Source organism: Amphiura filiformis, unplaced genomic scaffold (genome assembly GCF_039555335.1).
Source record: "Amphiura filiformis unplaced genomic scaffold, Afil_fr2py scaffold_91, whole genome shotgun sequence".
Taxonomy (NCBI): domain Eukaryota; kingdom Metazoa; phylum Echinodermata; class Ophiuroidea; order Amphilepidida; family Amphiuridae; genus Amphiura; species Amphiura filiformis.
In genome coordinates this window covers 1-17,037 of record NW_027305555.1, presented here as the reverse complement: position 1 = coordinate 17,037, position 17,037 = coordinate 1, and positions in this window count along the sequence as shown.

Sequence of the window (17,037 nt, the reverse complement as noted above, 5' to 3'; positions counted from 1 at the left end):
TGTCTCGGCAAAAAAACATGAATCTGTTGATCTAAAGGAAATTCATCTTCACTTCAACTGTTTTAAAGTAAAGTTTAATATTGTCAATATATCCTAATTATAATCTAAAACAGCAGTCACACTTACTCTAGGCCATGTTATCCATGAATGTTCATACCTAAATGTAGCGTGTGCAGTGAGTGAACCAACTCTATTGTTGAGGGAAGCACATCATTCATGTGCTTGAACATTCATGTGCTAGAACAAACCCACAAAAGCTTGCTTTGGTGGGTTTGATACACACATATGTACAGTCGCACAGTAAGGTCAAGGAGTCATCAATAATGCTGTTTTTGGTATCAGAATAATTCTAAAAGAACAATCTATGCGAATATGTACTCCATTTTGGTATGAAGTAGGAAATATTTGAGATAGGGCAAATTCACAATGTTAAGTTACTTTTGGGACACGCTGTATGAACTTGACCTCACCTCCAGTTAATGTTAATCGAAGAAAGAAAAAAACCAAGGGGGTGTAATTGTTTTGTTACGTTATACGTTTTGACTCCGACACTCTCAGAAAAGTTCTTCAATCCGGATTTTTTTGCATAAATGGAGTTGACCTGACCTACGATTAATACCTGTCGAAGAAAAAGAAAAAAAGTGGAGAGGGTCTAATTGTTACGTTATGCGTTTGGCTCCGACACTGTCGAAAAAGTTCTTTTTTCCGGATTTTTTCGCATAAATGCACTTGACTTGACCTCCGGTTAATATTTATCGAAGAAAGAAACAAAACCGAGAGGGTCTAATTTTTTGTTACGTTATGCGTTTTGGCTCCGACACTGTCCGAAAAGTTCTTTTATCCGGATTTTTTGTCTTGACCCCCAACATTTATCGAAGAAAGAAAAAAATCGAGTGGGGATTTTTTGTTAAATTTGTACAGATATAGAAACTAAATTTTTTTTTAATTTAAATTTTTTTGAAAGACTAGTCTTAATTGATTATCTAACAAGTATCCAATAGTAAAAATTGACAATATCCCTAAGGCTGAGATCACATAGAAGTATACGGTATACGGTATTCGCTATACGAAATACGCTCATTCGATCAGGCTGAGTTCATATAGGAGTATACTATGTGAACTCAGCCTGATCGAAGAGCGTATTTCGTATAGCGATTAGCGAGTATAGGCATGATAGGTCAGTTTACCAATTTTCTTCGGCTAATCAAATGCTTGTAACTTTACTTCTTGAGGTCACATTGCATTCAATGAGGTGTCATAATGTGCAGAATTAGATAGTGCATCTATTTAAAAAATGAATTTACCCACATATGGTTTAGTTTTAAAATTAGGACGGTATACGTTGCACTAAAATCGAACACGCACGATTCCCACTTATTCCCACTATACTACTATACGCAGGTATACGGCCTTTTCGAATAGTGCCCTCTTATGTGACCCGGTACTATGAAATTACCTTGCTCGATTTAAGCTATACGCGTACACCTGCAAAACGTGCACCGTATACCCGAATAGCATACTTCTATGTGATCGTAGCCTTATGTGACCCGGTACTATGAAATTGCCTTGCTAGATTTAAGCTATACGCGTGCACCTGCAAAACGTGCACCGTATACCCGAATAGTATACTTCTATGTGAACGCATCCTAATGGATGAACCAGTATTTAATACTTGTTAGGATTTTTAAAAGCTGAAGGTTTAAAAAAAATCGACTGGACCGACCGGCCCATTCTTCCCATTTTGAACATAGAATAGCTTGTTATTTAGAGGGCGAATGCGTACGGGATGAGAGTGTGCGGGCTGCGTGGAAATATACGTGGTGAAAGTGTGCAGGGTGAAGTGTCCAGTACTATCCCATACTTACAATTTATTATGAATCGGATATTACTGTGCCCCACACAGTGTCATCGCCCCTGATATCTTCATGGCAGAAATCGCCATGGTAGGTTGAATCCACAGCCACGCATGGCCATTTTGTTCCGACCTTTGAGACGCATAATTAGTCGAGGGACATGACTAAGGCTACTTACAATAGCCGGATAATTGATCTTGATTGTGCGTGAGTACGCTTGTATACGCCATTGATGTCAATGGTCATCGACTTTTATACTGCCTCCACGGGAGTAGTGAGTGCAGCTGTACTGCGCGCTGTAGTCCATGCAGGACCAACGCAATATAAAATTAGAATTTTGGTGAGTTTTTGAGTTCAAGACGCAAGCTTCTTTCTCAAGACGCTAGCTAACGACTATCATATATATATGTTCAACACGTATATTCAAGTGCAAGGAACCACATCTGGATTCTTCAGACGAAATCATTTACGGTACGGGAGATACTCATCATTTTTCAAAGATTTTCATCTGAATATCAAAATCGTGCATAGCACATTCACGTGTATCGATCCCGGGTATTTATTTTAGTATCTCTGTGTGTACCAAGTACTTATTAGCCAGGCGATGTCGGTGTGCCCCATTTACTCCCATTTTTTTTATTTGCTCTATTTTACTGGCAGAATTTGCTTTAAAATGAGTATAATTGCCTTCACTTTGAATGCTCCTAATAGCTTAAAATTAAAGCTTGTATATCAATAATATAAAGTGTAATACAAACTTTTGTAATGCAAGAAACTGCTCAAGATTATAAAAGAGGCTCCATCACTGAAAACACGCATTAGTGCCTGCTATTAATTTCAAGAGTTCATAGGTCAAAAACCAGAGGTCTCAGAAAAATGTTTGTATTGACTTTTGATCCAAATATCCATCGCAACTTGATATACTTTCCATGACGCATAAGTCATTTTGCAAACATTTACCATGTAAAAATTACATTTTTGGGACAAAGCTGCAAAAACACAAAAAGTTACTACCCCATGCATATCCGATGACCCCTTTTATTGCTTTAACGTAAAATTTTGGTGAAACCGACACCAAATGATAAACATTTTCACTCCCCACAAACAATTTTGTGGGTCAACCAGGAATCAAATTTAAAAGAAGAGAATCCATTTTTCTGGAATCCGTCACTCCCCCTCTATCCTCCTGTTATGCTCATGGTGCGCCTAACTTTATAGGCCATGTGCCTTTAACCATTATTAGTTTTCTAAATCACACCAGAATGCATCAAATTAGTCCAAAATAGTCGAATGTCAATTTTCCGGTGGGGGGGGGGCTTTCCAACTGAGGCTCTGGACCCCGACAGAGGCCTAGCATTGAGCCCCCTGGACCCCCTGTCGATGTCTTTGGGCACGCCCATGCAATTCTTGCAGCAATTTCATGTTCAAAGGAAGCAAGAAACATCATTCCCTCCATAATAATTTCCAACTTGTTTTTATACTTTTGTAGGCCTACATCGCGGCATCACATGAGTAAATCTATGATTTTAGTGCTGTAAAATTCTGACTGGATAATGTGAGATCCAGTACAAGTGTCAACCGAAAGCATTCGATAAAAACAAATCAAAAACAAAAAAGACCAAGGACTTGTTTTTAGTTAGGAGAGGAGAACATCAATTTTTTTACCTGATTGGTGGGGGGAACCTGAAAGGGGGAACGTAAAAAATCGAGAAAAATATGGAAATCCTCCATCCCCTCTTGTTGGCGTAAATAATGACCGCTCCCTAAATGACGTAGCTTTGTGGGCTGCCGCTAGAAGGGGGTGGGGTGGTATGGGGTGAGACCCCCTCCTCCAATTCTTAATGTTGTCGGTTAAAGTGACGGTTGTCGGCAAAACATATAGGATTGTCGGCAGATTACAAAAGCCAATGTGCGGAAGTTGTTGTTATACAATAGTGTTATTGTAAAAGTAGTTAATAATGAACAAAATATTGAGGAAAATTTTTGATAATCACCCCCCCCCCCCCACACACACCCCAACACACTTTTTAGATTCTTGAGCGCCCTGGCGAAAAAATAAAATTGGGATCTACAATTCACAATTGTATTAGACAGACCAAAATCTAAAAAAAAATGCCGTATATCCCCCCTAATCCGATTGGTCTAACGACGCCCCTGCTTACTTTGGTTCAGGGTGCCTGGGGCCGAAAGTAGAAAGTGTTACTAAAGGTTCGCTATTCCGAAAACACGGTTCTCTATTCCGAAGATTATCTGTTCTGAAAATTCTCAAGACACAAACAGGCTCTCTATTTCAAAACAAGTCACCGTGTTCTCTACTCCGAATATGAAAAAAGTTCTCTATTCGGAATATGAAAAAAAATCTTTATTTCGAAATCTAAATAGGGTTCTTTATTCCGAAATGAGTCACCGTGATCTCTATTCCGAATTATAAAAAGGGTTCATTTTTCCGAATCATGTTTGCGCCCTCTAACAAGGTCCTTCGAAGTTGACCAAAGCACCACTAAACCAATGTGTCATGTGTGGAAGAACCGTAACAAATGTCTATTTTTTTTAATAAAAAAATTCGATAGAGGTATCTGGAGTTCCTCTGATTACTTGTGATGGTAGAGAATAGTTTGAAGTTTGTAAGTGTGGAGTCTGCAATGTTTTGCACGTGAAGAACAATTATAGAAAATTAGCTAATTTGCATACAATTTGCATGGTCACCTCACCGTCATCATGCATGGTCATCAAGTATATTGCTAATCAGACAATATGAAGATAGCTGATGACTATGTGAAGTCATTGCTATCTACTGATGTTAGCTGATGGCTCTCTGAAATCATTGCTATCTACTGAATATAGCTGATGACTAAGTTAAGTCTTTGATATCTACTGATGTTAGCTGATGGCTCTGTGGAGTCATTGCTATCTACTGAAGATAGCTGGCTGCTCTGTGAAGTTATTGCTATCTAATTTACTTTGAAAAGGTGGCGGCTATGTAAACTCATTGATATCTATATACTTAAGACACTGATGGGAAGTCAGTGCTATTAAATGAAGATAGTTGACTGTTCTGTGAAGTCATTACTATCTACCATGTCTACTGAAGATTACCGATGGCAATGTGAAGTCAGTGCTATCAAATAAATATCTGCGAAATCATTACTATCTAACTAGTGAAGATAGCTGTTGGCTATATAAAGTCAGTGCTATCTGCTGAAGATAACCAGTGCTATCTACTTAAGATATAACTGATTGATAAGTTAATTCTATATACCGGGGTTAGCTGATGACTCTGTGAAGTTATTCTCACCTGCTAAAGGGAAACAGGACATTTCGCATCCCTACCATTTCACCCCCTACATGCTGAACTGCTGAATATAGTGCCCACACACCACGTATATACTAAAGGGAAACAGGACACTTCGCCTACCTGACATTTCGCCCCCTATATGCTGAACTGCTAAATATAGTGCCAACCCACCGAATTGGTTATGGTTAGGGTTTAGGGTTTGGACTTAGGGTAATGGTTTAGGGTTTAGGATATTCGGGTTAAGGTTTTCAGAACGTAAGGGTAAGGGCGCTGCTTGTGGTCAGGGTTTTGGTTTGGGACTTGGGTTAAGATTTATAGTTATAGGGCTTAGGGTAAGGGTTAAAGGTTAGGGTGAGGGTTACGGCCCTATATCAATTGTCAACTTGATACAGTATTTGCCAATTTAGAAATGGTCATATAAAGTCATTGTTATCTATTGATATAAGCTGATGGCTATGTAAAGTCATATTTATTTACTGAGGTTGCTGATGCTATGTGAAGTAATTGCTATCTACTGAAGATAGCTGATGGTTATGTAAAGTCAGTGCTATCAAATGAAGATAGCAGATTGTTCTGTGAAGTCATTGCTATCTACTGAAGATTATATTTCATATTTTATTTCATTGTGGCATTTTTCCCAGGGGGCGTTGAACCTCCTTGATATACGAGGGTCATTCAAACAGTTCTACCTCCACTCTTATAACTTCTGTCCTGTATAAAATGATAGCTTCTTCAAGCTTAGCATATTATACATTTAAATGTTACCTACAATGTATTTTGATACATTTTCCATTTTTTGTAGGTGAACTCATAACCAAAATAAGATTTTATATGCCGGAAACGTTAAAAAGTCGTAAACATTTAAATGAAAATATGTGTGTATTCCTCTTACGAGATTAGCTCGATATACAAGTGTTATGATTAGGTAAAAAAATTGTTGTGTTGCCCTCCGCGGCCGGGTCAAAATCGCGAAAATAATTATGGGCCCGGTTTTTTGTGGTTTAAAAAAATTTAAATTTAAAAAAAATTAATCAGTAAACTAAGAGTTAATTGTGAAGGGCCTTGATATTATTTACTTCAATAAAATATTCAACATCGGGTAGAAAATACAGCCGATATTATGCATTTGCCTCTCTTCACTCATGTTACTGTGAAATAGTAGGTATCAAATGATTGAGTTGGTAAAAAAAAAATCCGGCCGGCTGTACCACCAGATTTTAGGCTTGGGAGGGCAAGACAACAATTTAGTTTTTTTTGGCCTAATATGCTAGCATATTATAAATGAAACAACATCAAATGTGGACTAACCAAACATTAATAATTATGAATTTTATGTTTAAAAACATATCACAGCATCCAATTCTTTTCGGTAAATCCCATAAGCCTTTTTGAGTACACCTGAGATGTCGTTACTTGACGTCACGTCGACTTATATACGGTACAATGCGCAGTAACGATGTAAAACGATGTTCGCATCGGCCTGACGCGTACTGAAGTCAAATAACGACATCTCAGGTGTAATCGCAAAGGCTTATAGGTTCATCGAAAAGGTCAATTACACGAAATAGACACTGAAGTAATAATTTAGCAAGATTGCAAAAATATGTGCGTTTCCGATCACCCCTCCGGACCACACCCTAATCAGCACCAATGGAGTATCGCCCTGGGACAGAGTGGCAAGTTCTCCTCTCCTGCTCAGTCGACAGAAATGTGAAAAATAAAATACAGTTTGCAATTTCCTTTTGGTTTATTTTAGACTTAAAATTAACCCCATTTTGAGCCATGTCAATGTCCTTTTTTAAAAAAGGACTGTACGCTAAACATTAAATTGGCCTCATGTGCTTTTCATATTTGTCAACAATGTAGGCCTAAATAACTATACCCAAATTTTCACAAAATACAGTCCGAAATTGAATCAAGCGCCGATAAAATTTCGAAAGCGGTGGTCTCACGGGGCTGCCATTTTCTTCTAAAGGGGGATGGGGTCATTATGTCCGACCAGAGTCCATTTTCCGTCTCTCTCCGTTTTCTCTTTTTCTCCTCCCACTCTTCTTTATACGTTAACCATCACGTTCTTTCTTTGCTTAGGCCTATATCTCTACGTTTTCTCTCCTTTTATTCGTTCTTCTATGCAATTTATTCCCGCGTTTCATCACAGTCCACCGGCTTTCTTTTAAACCCTCCTACCCTCGGATCCGTGGATAATGACTGGTAATGAAGACTATGTAACATTATATCTTGGTGTAGATTATTCATCCAGTAGTTCAAAACATTATTTTGTAAATTAAATCAAATACTGGAACTAAAATTTGCAACTCACTTTGCTACGTTGCGTCCGAAAGCATCGGACTTCGTCAGGCATCTGATTGAAGATGTTGTGATGACGTCAGATGTTCCAGTATTTTATTTAATTTACAATAATACTATGTAACATTATTAATCAGTTCAATGTTTGGTTACTGGTTACTGGATTTTCGATTACAATTTTTTTCATTAAAAGAAATAATAGTGCCTGTCAATCATTACACTCACAGAGGAGTAAGATAAGACAGAGCGCGTACCACCAGTCAAAGTCTCCGCCTCATCCGATAATGAGGGCCGATTGTTCCATGAAATGCGACAGGCGAGACTGCTACGCAATTACCGCGTATTTTCATTGTCTATTGCGTAATCGCGAAAGCACGCAACGCTCTATCGAAAGATGGAACCGAACCAAGATTGTGGGACAGTCCAGGACAGTCTGTGTGGGACTGCACACATCTCACACAACACTCATCTCAAAGTTTGTTCGGTGCATCATGCAGTTATTGTTGCCTACATGTATGCACACAACACAGGGGCACTCACAATAGGCAATTGACCCCTACTGGTAGCGCTGTGTTATAGATATAGGAGATGAACTAGTTAGCGTCATATATCAAAAAGTATAAAAGCTATGATTTTAGTACTTGCGCTATGTTTCAATTACTTTTCTGAATTTTGAACCCGGTACATGCTTCAATAACGAGGGACCATACATTTTTATGAGAAAGAAATCCTACCATCTATATCCAAACTCCCGTGTTATTCCAATGCACATTTTGCTTCACCGGGCCGCCCTGGCGTGGTCGCATTTGGAAGAGGGGTGTCACGAAACCGTAACAGGTACAAACTTATTACCGATTGGATTAGTCGACCGTAGCGGACAATTCGATCGCTCATTGGATTAATATTATCACGTGGTAATAAATTTGCATTGGACAATCAATTACTATAATGGTTTAGTACTGCATATCTCGGTTTAATCTCCACTAAGCGGGTTTATGGTTGGAAAGGTCACGGTGAATTTGCCGTGGACATAACTGCACTATGGTCTTAACAAGCGATTTGTTACGAACGAATGAACTAAATGACACGGGTATTGCTTCAGCTGGCTTCGCCGCTAAAAATATCAGAATAAAACCATTTTTTTGACATTAACACCTACAAATGGAATAACCTATCAAAAATAACACCTTTTTTTTGTCTATGATTAATATTAATGGGATATCAATTGAAGTCGAACCATGAAACCAAAAAAAAACCTATAAACCCCATTTTTTGACATGCAAACCTCCGAACGCATAACATAACATAATCTGTGAACTTGTAGTCCTACTGTATATGGCATATTGGATGGCCTAGGGGAAAGTTAGCCCATATTTGCAAGACTATCCTTGCCTTCAAGGTAAAAAAACATACTCATGTTACCCTCTGGCCATGGGCCTGGCCCGGTGTCAGATCTTACCCAGGGAAAGATGACATTCCAATATGCGCCTTTCAAAGAAATAGTCGGTACTTCCTTTTTCTTCAATAAATAAATATTAATTGGAGATCAAATCAAGTAAATCCTTGCGAAAAAATCCGGATAAAAGAACTTTTCCGGCAGTGTAACCTCAAAACGCATAACGTAACAAAAAATTAGAACCACTCGAATTTTTTCTTTCTTCGATAAATATTAACCGGAGGTCAAGTCATAACAATATATGCGAAACAATCCGGATAATAGAGCTTTTCCAACAGTGTAACCTCCAATCGCATAAAAAGTGTATAGCGCCCAATACGTAACAAAAAATTAGACCCACCCGAATTTTTTTCTTTCTCCGATAAATAACAACCGTGGGTCGAGTCATGTCCATATATGCGAAAAAATCCGGATAAAAGAGCTTTTCCGACAGTGTAACCTCCAAAACGCATAGAAAATGTATAGAGCCCAATACGTAACAAAAATTAGACCCACTCGAATGTTTTTCTTTCTTCGATAAATATTAACTGGAGTTCAGGTCATGTCCATATATGCGAATAAATCCCGATGAAAGAGCTTTTCCAACAGTGTAACCTCTAAAACGCATACAAAATGTATACAGCCCAATACGTAACAAAAAATTAGAACCACTCGATTTTTTTTCTTTCTTCAATAAATATTAACCGGAGGTAAAGTCATGTCCATATATGCGAAAAAATTCGGATAAAAGAGCATTACCGACAGTGTAACCTCCAAAACGCATAAAAAATGTATAGAGCCCAATACGTAACAAAAAATTAGACCCACTCGAATTTTTTTCTTTCTTCGATAAATATTAACTGAAGGTCAAGTCATGTCCATATATGCGAAAAAATCCGAATAAAAGAGCTTTAATGACAGTGTAACCTCCAAAACGCATAAAAATGTATAGAGCCCAATACGTAACAAAAAAATTAGACCCACTCGAATTTTTTTTTTTTTCTTTCTCCGATAAATAACAACCGTGGGTCGAGTCATGTCCATATATGCGAAAAAATCCGGATAAAAGAGCTTTTCCGACAGTGTAACCTCCAAAACGCATAAAAATGTAAAGAGCCCAATACGTAACAAAAATTAGACCCACTCGAATTTTTTTTTCTTTCTTCGATAAATATTAACTGGAGGTCAGTTCATGTCTATATATGCGAAAAAATCCGGATAAAAGAGTTTTACCGACAGTGTAACCTCCAAAACACATAAAAAATGTATAGAGCCCAATACGTAACAAAAAATTAGACCCACTCGAATTGTTTTCTTTCTTCGATAAATATTAACCGGAGGTCAAGTCATGTCCATATAATGCGAAAAAATCCGGATAAAAGAGCTTTTCCGAAAGTGTAACCTCCAAAACGCATAAAAAATGTAAAGAGCCCAATACGTAACAAAAAACCAGACCCACTCGATTTTTTTTTCTTTCTTCGATAAATATTAACTGGAGGTCAGGTCATGTCCATATATGCGAAAAAATCCGGATAAAAGAGCTTTACCGCCAGTGTAACCTCCAAAACGCATAAAAAAATGTATAGAGCCCAATACGTAACAAAAAATTAGACCCACTCGAATTTTTTTCTTTCTTCGATAAATATTAACTGGAGGTCAGCTCATGTCCATATATGCGAAAAAATCCGGATAAAAGAGCTTTACCGACAGTGTAACATCCAAAACACATAAAAAATGTATAGAGCCCAATACGTAACAAAAAATTAGACCCACTCGAATTGTTTTCTTTCTTCGATAAATATTAACCAAAGGTCAAGTCAGGTCCATATATGCGAAAAAATCCGGATAAAAGAGCTTTTCCGATAGTGTAACCTCCAAAACGCCTAAAAAATGTAAATAGCCCAATACGTAACAAAAAATTAGACCCACTCGAATGTTTTTCTTTCTTCGATAAATATTAACTGGAGGTCAGGTCATGTCCATATATGCGAAAAAATCCGGATAAAAGAGCTTTACCGACAGTGTAACCTCCAAAACGCATAAAAAATGTATAGAGCCCAATACGTAACAAAAAATTAAACCCACTCGAATTTTTTCTTTCTTCGATAAATATTAACCAAAGGTCAAGTCAGGTCCATATATGCGAAAAAATCCGGATAAAAGAGCTTTTCCGACAGTTTAACCTCCAAAACGCATAAAAATGTATAGAGCCCAATACGTAACAAAAAATTAGACCCACTCGAATTTTTTTTCTTTCTTCGATAAATATTAACTGGAGGTCAGCTCATGTCCACATATGCGAAAAAATCCGGATAAAAGATACGTAACAAAAAATTAGACCCACTCGAATTTTTTTCTTTCTTCGATAAATATTAACTGGAGGTCAGCTCATGTCCACATATGCGAAAAAATCCGGATAAAAGAGCTTTACCGACAGTGTAACCTCCAAAACGCATAAAAAATGTATAGAGCCCAATACGTAACAAAAAATTAGACCCACTCGATTTTTTTTCTTTCTTCGATAAATATTAACTGGAGGTCAGCTCATGTCCATATATGCGAACAAATCCGGATAAAAGAGCTTTACCGACAGTGTAACCCCAAAACACATTAAAAATGTATAGAGCCCAATACGTAACAAAAAATTCGACCCACTCGAATTGTTTTCTTTCTTCGATAAATATTAACTGGAGGTCAGGTCATGTCCATATATGCGAAAAAAAATCCGGATAAAAGAGCTTTACTGACAGTGTAACCTTCAAAACGCATAAAAATGTATAGAGCCCAATACGTAACAAAAAATTAGACCCACTCGAATTGTTTTCTTTCTTCGATAAATATTAACCGGAGGTCAAGTCATGTCCATATATGCGAAAAAATCCGGATAAAAGAGCTTTTCCGATAGTGTAACCTCCAAAACGCCAAAAAATGTAAAGAGCCCAATACGTAACAAAAAATTAGACCCACTCGAATTTTGTTTCTGTCTTCGATAAATATTAACTGGAGGTCAGCTCATGTCCATATATGCGAAAAAATCCGGATAAAAGAGCTTTACCGACAGTGTAACCTCCAAAACGCATAAAAAATGTATAGAGCCCAATACGTAACAAAAAATTAGACCCACTCGAATTTTTTTTTCTTTCTTCGATAAATATTAACCGAAGGTCAAGTCAAGTCCATATATGCGATAAAATCCGGATAAAAGAGCTTTTCCGACAGTTTAACCTCCAAAACGCCTAAAAATGTAAAGAGCACAATACGTAACAAAAAATTAGACCCACTCGAATTTTTTCTTTCTTCGATAAATATTAACTGGAGGTCAGCTCATGTCCATATATGCGAAAAAATCCGAATAAAAGAGCTTTACCGACAGTGTAACCTCCAAAACGCATAAAAAATGTATAGAGCCCAATACGTAACAAAAAATTAGACCCACTCGAATTTTTTTCTTTCTTCGATAAATATTAACCGAAGGTCAAGTCAAGTCCATATATGCGATAAAATCCGGATAAAAGAGCTTTTCCGACAGTTTAACCTCCAAAACGCATAAAAAATGTATAGAGCCCAATACGTAACAAAAAATTTGACACACTCGAATTTTTTCTTTCTTCGATAAATATTAACCGAAGGTCAAGTCATGTCCATATATGCGAAAAAATCCGGATAAAAGAGCTTTCCCGACAGTGTAACCTCCAAAACGCATAAAAAATGTAAAGAGCCCAATACGTAACAAAAAATTAGACCCACTCGCATTTTTTTTCTTTCTTCGATAAATATTAACTGGAGGTCAGCTCATGTCCATATATGCGAAAAAATCCGGCTAAAAGAGCTTTACCGACAGTGTAACCTCCAAAACGCATAAAAAATGTATAGAGCCCAATACGTAACAAAAAATTAGACCCACTCGAATTTTTTTCTTTCTTCGATAAATATTAACCAAAGGTCAAGTCAGGTCCATATATGCGAAAAAATCCGGATAAAAGAGCTTTTCCGACAGTTTAACCTCCAAAACGCATAAAAATGTATAGAGCCCAATACGTAACAAAAAATTAGACCCACTCGAATTTTTTTCTTTCTTCGATAAATATTAACTGGAGGTCAGCTCATGTCCACATATGCGAAAAAATCCGGATAAAAGATACGTAACAAAAAATTAGACCCACTCGAATTTTTTTCTTTCTTCGATAAATATTAACTGGAGGTCAGCTCATGTCCACATATGCGAAAAAATCCGGATAAAAGAGCTTTACCGACAGTGTAACCTCCAAAACGCATAAAAATGTATAGAGCCCAATACGTAACAAAAAATTAGACCCACTCGAATTGTTTTCTTTCTTCGATAAATATTAACTGGAGGTCAGCTCATGTCCATATATGCGAAAAAATCCGGATAAAAGAGCTTTACCGACAGTGTAACCTCCAAAACGCATAAAAATGTATAGAGCCCAATACGTAACAAAAAATTAGACCCACTCGAATTGTTTTCTTTCTTCGATAAATATTAACCGGAGGTCAAGTCATGTCCATATATGCGAAAAAATCCGGATAAAAGAGCTTTTCCGATAGTGTAACCTCCAAAACGCCAAAAAATTTAAAGAGCCCAATACGTAACAAAAAATTAGACACACTCGAATTTTTTTTCTGTCTTCGATAAATATTAACTGGAGGTCAGCTCATGTCCATATATGCGAAAAAATCCGGATAAAAGAGCTTTTCCGACAGTGTAACCTCCAAAACGCATAAAAATGTATAGAGCCCAATACGTAACAAAAAATTAGACCCACTCGAATTTTTTTCTTTCTTCGATAAATATTAACCGAAGGTCAAGTCAAGTCCATATATGCGATAAAATCCGGATAAAAGAGCTTTTCCGACAGTTTAACCTCCAAAACGCCTAAAAATGTAAAGAGCCCAATACGTAACAAAAAATTAGACCCACTCGAATTTTTTTCTTTCTTCGATAAATATTAACTGAAGGTCAGCTCATGTCCATATATGCGAAAAAATCCGAATAAAAGAGCTTTACCGACAGTGTAACCTCCAAAACGCATAAAAAATGTATAGAGCCCAATACGTAACAAAAAATTAGACCCACTCGAATTTTTTTCTTTCTTCGATAAATATTAACCGAAGGTCAAGTCAAGTCCATATATGCGATAAAATCCGGATAAAAGAGCTTTTCCGACAGTTTAACCTCCAAAACGCATAAAAAATGTATAGAGCCCAATACGTAACAAAAAATTTGACACACTCGAATTTTTTTCTTTCTTCGATAAATATTAACCGAAGGTCAAGTCATGTCCATATATGCGAAAAAATCCGGATAAAAGAGCTTTCCCGACAGTGTAACCTCCAAAACGCATAAAAAATGTAAAGAGCCCAATACGTAACAAAAAATTAGACCCACTCCAATTTTTTTTCTTTCTTCGATAAATATTAACTGGAGGTCAGCTCATGTCCATATATGCGAAAAAATCCGGATGAAAGAGCTTTACCGACAGTGTAACCTCAAAAAAACATACAAAATGTATAGAGCCCAATACGTAACAAAAAATTAGACCCACTCGAATTGTTTTCTTTCTTCGATAAATATTAACCGGAGGTCAAGTCATGTCCATATATGCGAAAAATCCGGATAAAAGAGCTTTTCCGATAGTGTAACCTCCAAAACGCATTAAAAAGGGAAAGAGCCCAATGCGTAACAAAAAATTAGACCCACTCGAATTTTTTTCTCTTTCTTCGATAAATATTAACTGGAGGTCAGGTCATGTCCATATATGCGAAAAAATCCGGATAAAAGAGCTTTTCCGACAGTAAACCTCCAAAACGCATACAAAATGTATACAGCCCAATACGTAACAAAAAATTAGACCCACTCAAAGTTTTTCTTTCTTCGATAAATATTAACTGGAGGTCAGGTCATGTCCATATATGCGAAAAATCCCGATAAAAGAGCTTTTCCAACAGTGTAACCTCTAAAACGCATAAAAAATGTATACAGCCCAATACGTAACAAAAAATTAGAACCACTCGATTTTTTTTCCTTCAATAAATATTAACCGGAGGTCAAGTCATGTCCATATATACGAACAATTCGGATAAAAGAGCTTTACCGACAGTGTAACCTCCAAAACGCATTAAAAATGTATAGAGCCCAATACGTAACAAAAAATTTGAACCAATCGAATATTTTTCTTTCTTCGATAAATTTTAACTGCAGGTCAAGTCATGTCCATATATGCAAAAAAATTAGGATAGAAGAGCTTTTCCGACAGTGTAACCTCCAAAACGTAACAAAAAAAATCCAGAGGAAAAACACTGACTAATATTTTGTTCTAAAAATACTCAAAATGACTATAGAAAGAGTCACAAATGACTCAAAATGAGTTACTGGGTCAATATAAAGTAATTCTATAACAAAAACACGCACTAATAACCATAATTTGCTTTAAAAATAATCAGAGCCCAATACGTAAAAAGAAAAATTCTATGTCTAAAGAAAAAAAAAAACTGTCAAAAATGTTTCTAGAAAGACTCAAAATGACTCACAATGAGTTACTGAGTCAATATAAAGTAATTCTATAACAAAAACATGCACCTAATAACCATAATCAGCTTTGTTCTAGAATGATTCAAAATGACTCAAAATGAGTTACCGGGTCAATATAAAGTAAGTTTATAGCAAACAAAAAATGCAACTAATCACCACAATTTGCTTTAAAAATAACCAGAGCCCAATACGTAACAAAAAAATTCTAAGTCTAGAGAAAAAACACTGTCAAAATTTTTTTCTAGAAAGACTCAAAATGACTCAAAAGGATTTACTGAGTCAATATAAAGTAATTCTATAACAAAAACATGCACCTAAAACCCACAATTTGCTTTAAAAATAACCAGAGCCCAATACGTAGGCCCTAACAAAAAATTCTAAGTCTAGAGAAAAAACACTGTCAAAATGTTTTTTCTAGAAAGACTCAAAATGACTCAAAAGGATTTACTGAGTCAATATAAAGTAATTCTATAACAAAAACATGCACCTAATCATGATAATTTCCTTTTAAAATAACCAGAGGCCAATACGTAACAAATAAATTCCAAGTCTAGAGCTAAAACACTGTCAAATATTTTGTTCTAGAAAGACTCAAAATGAGTTACTGGGTCAATATAAAGTACTTCTATAAAACACATGCACATAATATCCATAATTTGCTTGAAAAACAACCGGAGCCCAATACGTAACAAAAAAATGTATAGAGCCCAATACGTAACAAAAACCACTACAGAGGGAGGGAGTATGAATAAAGTAATTTTAATCAAATTTTCGTTTTGTTACGTATTGGGCGGGATGATTTATTTTTTGCCACTTTTTGTTCTAGGTAGAAATGGTTGAGCCCAATACGTATCAAATTGTTACGTATGGGTTTTTGTTACGTATTGGGCTCTTACAGACGTCACTGCCACATCGGGGTGAAGAATGGTATAGGTAATAGATGACTATGAAACCTCAAACTGGTCCCTCGATATAGGTTGGCAAATGAAGTGGGCGTTCGTTTAGCGAACTTTGCCTATTTAATGGAAGTGTAAGCGTCGTCCGGACGGTGAAGGTTTCTATCATGGCCTCATCAATTGAGAAGGGAATCATATATCACCTATTTTAAACACTATGTTTTGCATATCAATATATTTATCAATTTATTTATGTGTTCAGTTTCTAAACACGTCATATCTCAACGTATCTAACGCGTCACACGTCACCGATTTTTACATTGTATGTGACGTTTATAATTGAAAATTAGGGGGTTGCATTAACCCACGCCCCCTCGTAGTCCGTGTTACAAAATATGGCTCAGTAGTTCTAGGATTAATCATGTCCTAGCATATAAAAATGAGTCTTCGATGGGCGGACACCGCTAAATAAACGTCCCGTTGAAATACATGTGAAAATACAAGAAAGTAAGTTTGTTTAGAACGGTAATATTTTTAATATTTTGATCGAACCAATGTCTTAAATAAAGATTAAAGTTTTATTTAAATTTGATTTTTGGAACAAGTTAAGACTTGAGAGATACGAGTTCCGGCCATGATAATGTTCCGAGAGCCTATCACCCATGCATATTCGATTCGGAACATCTTTATCAAAACAACCA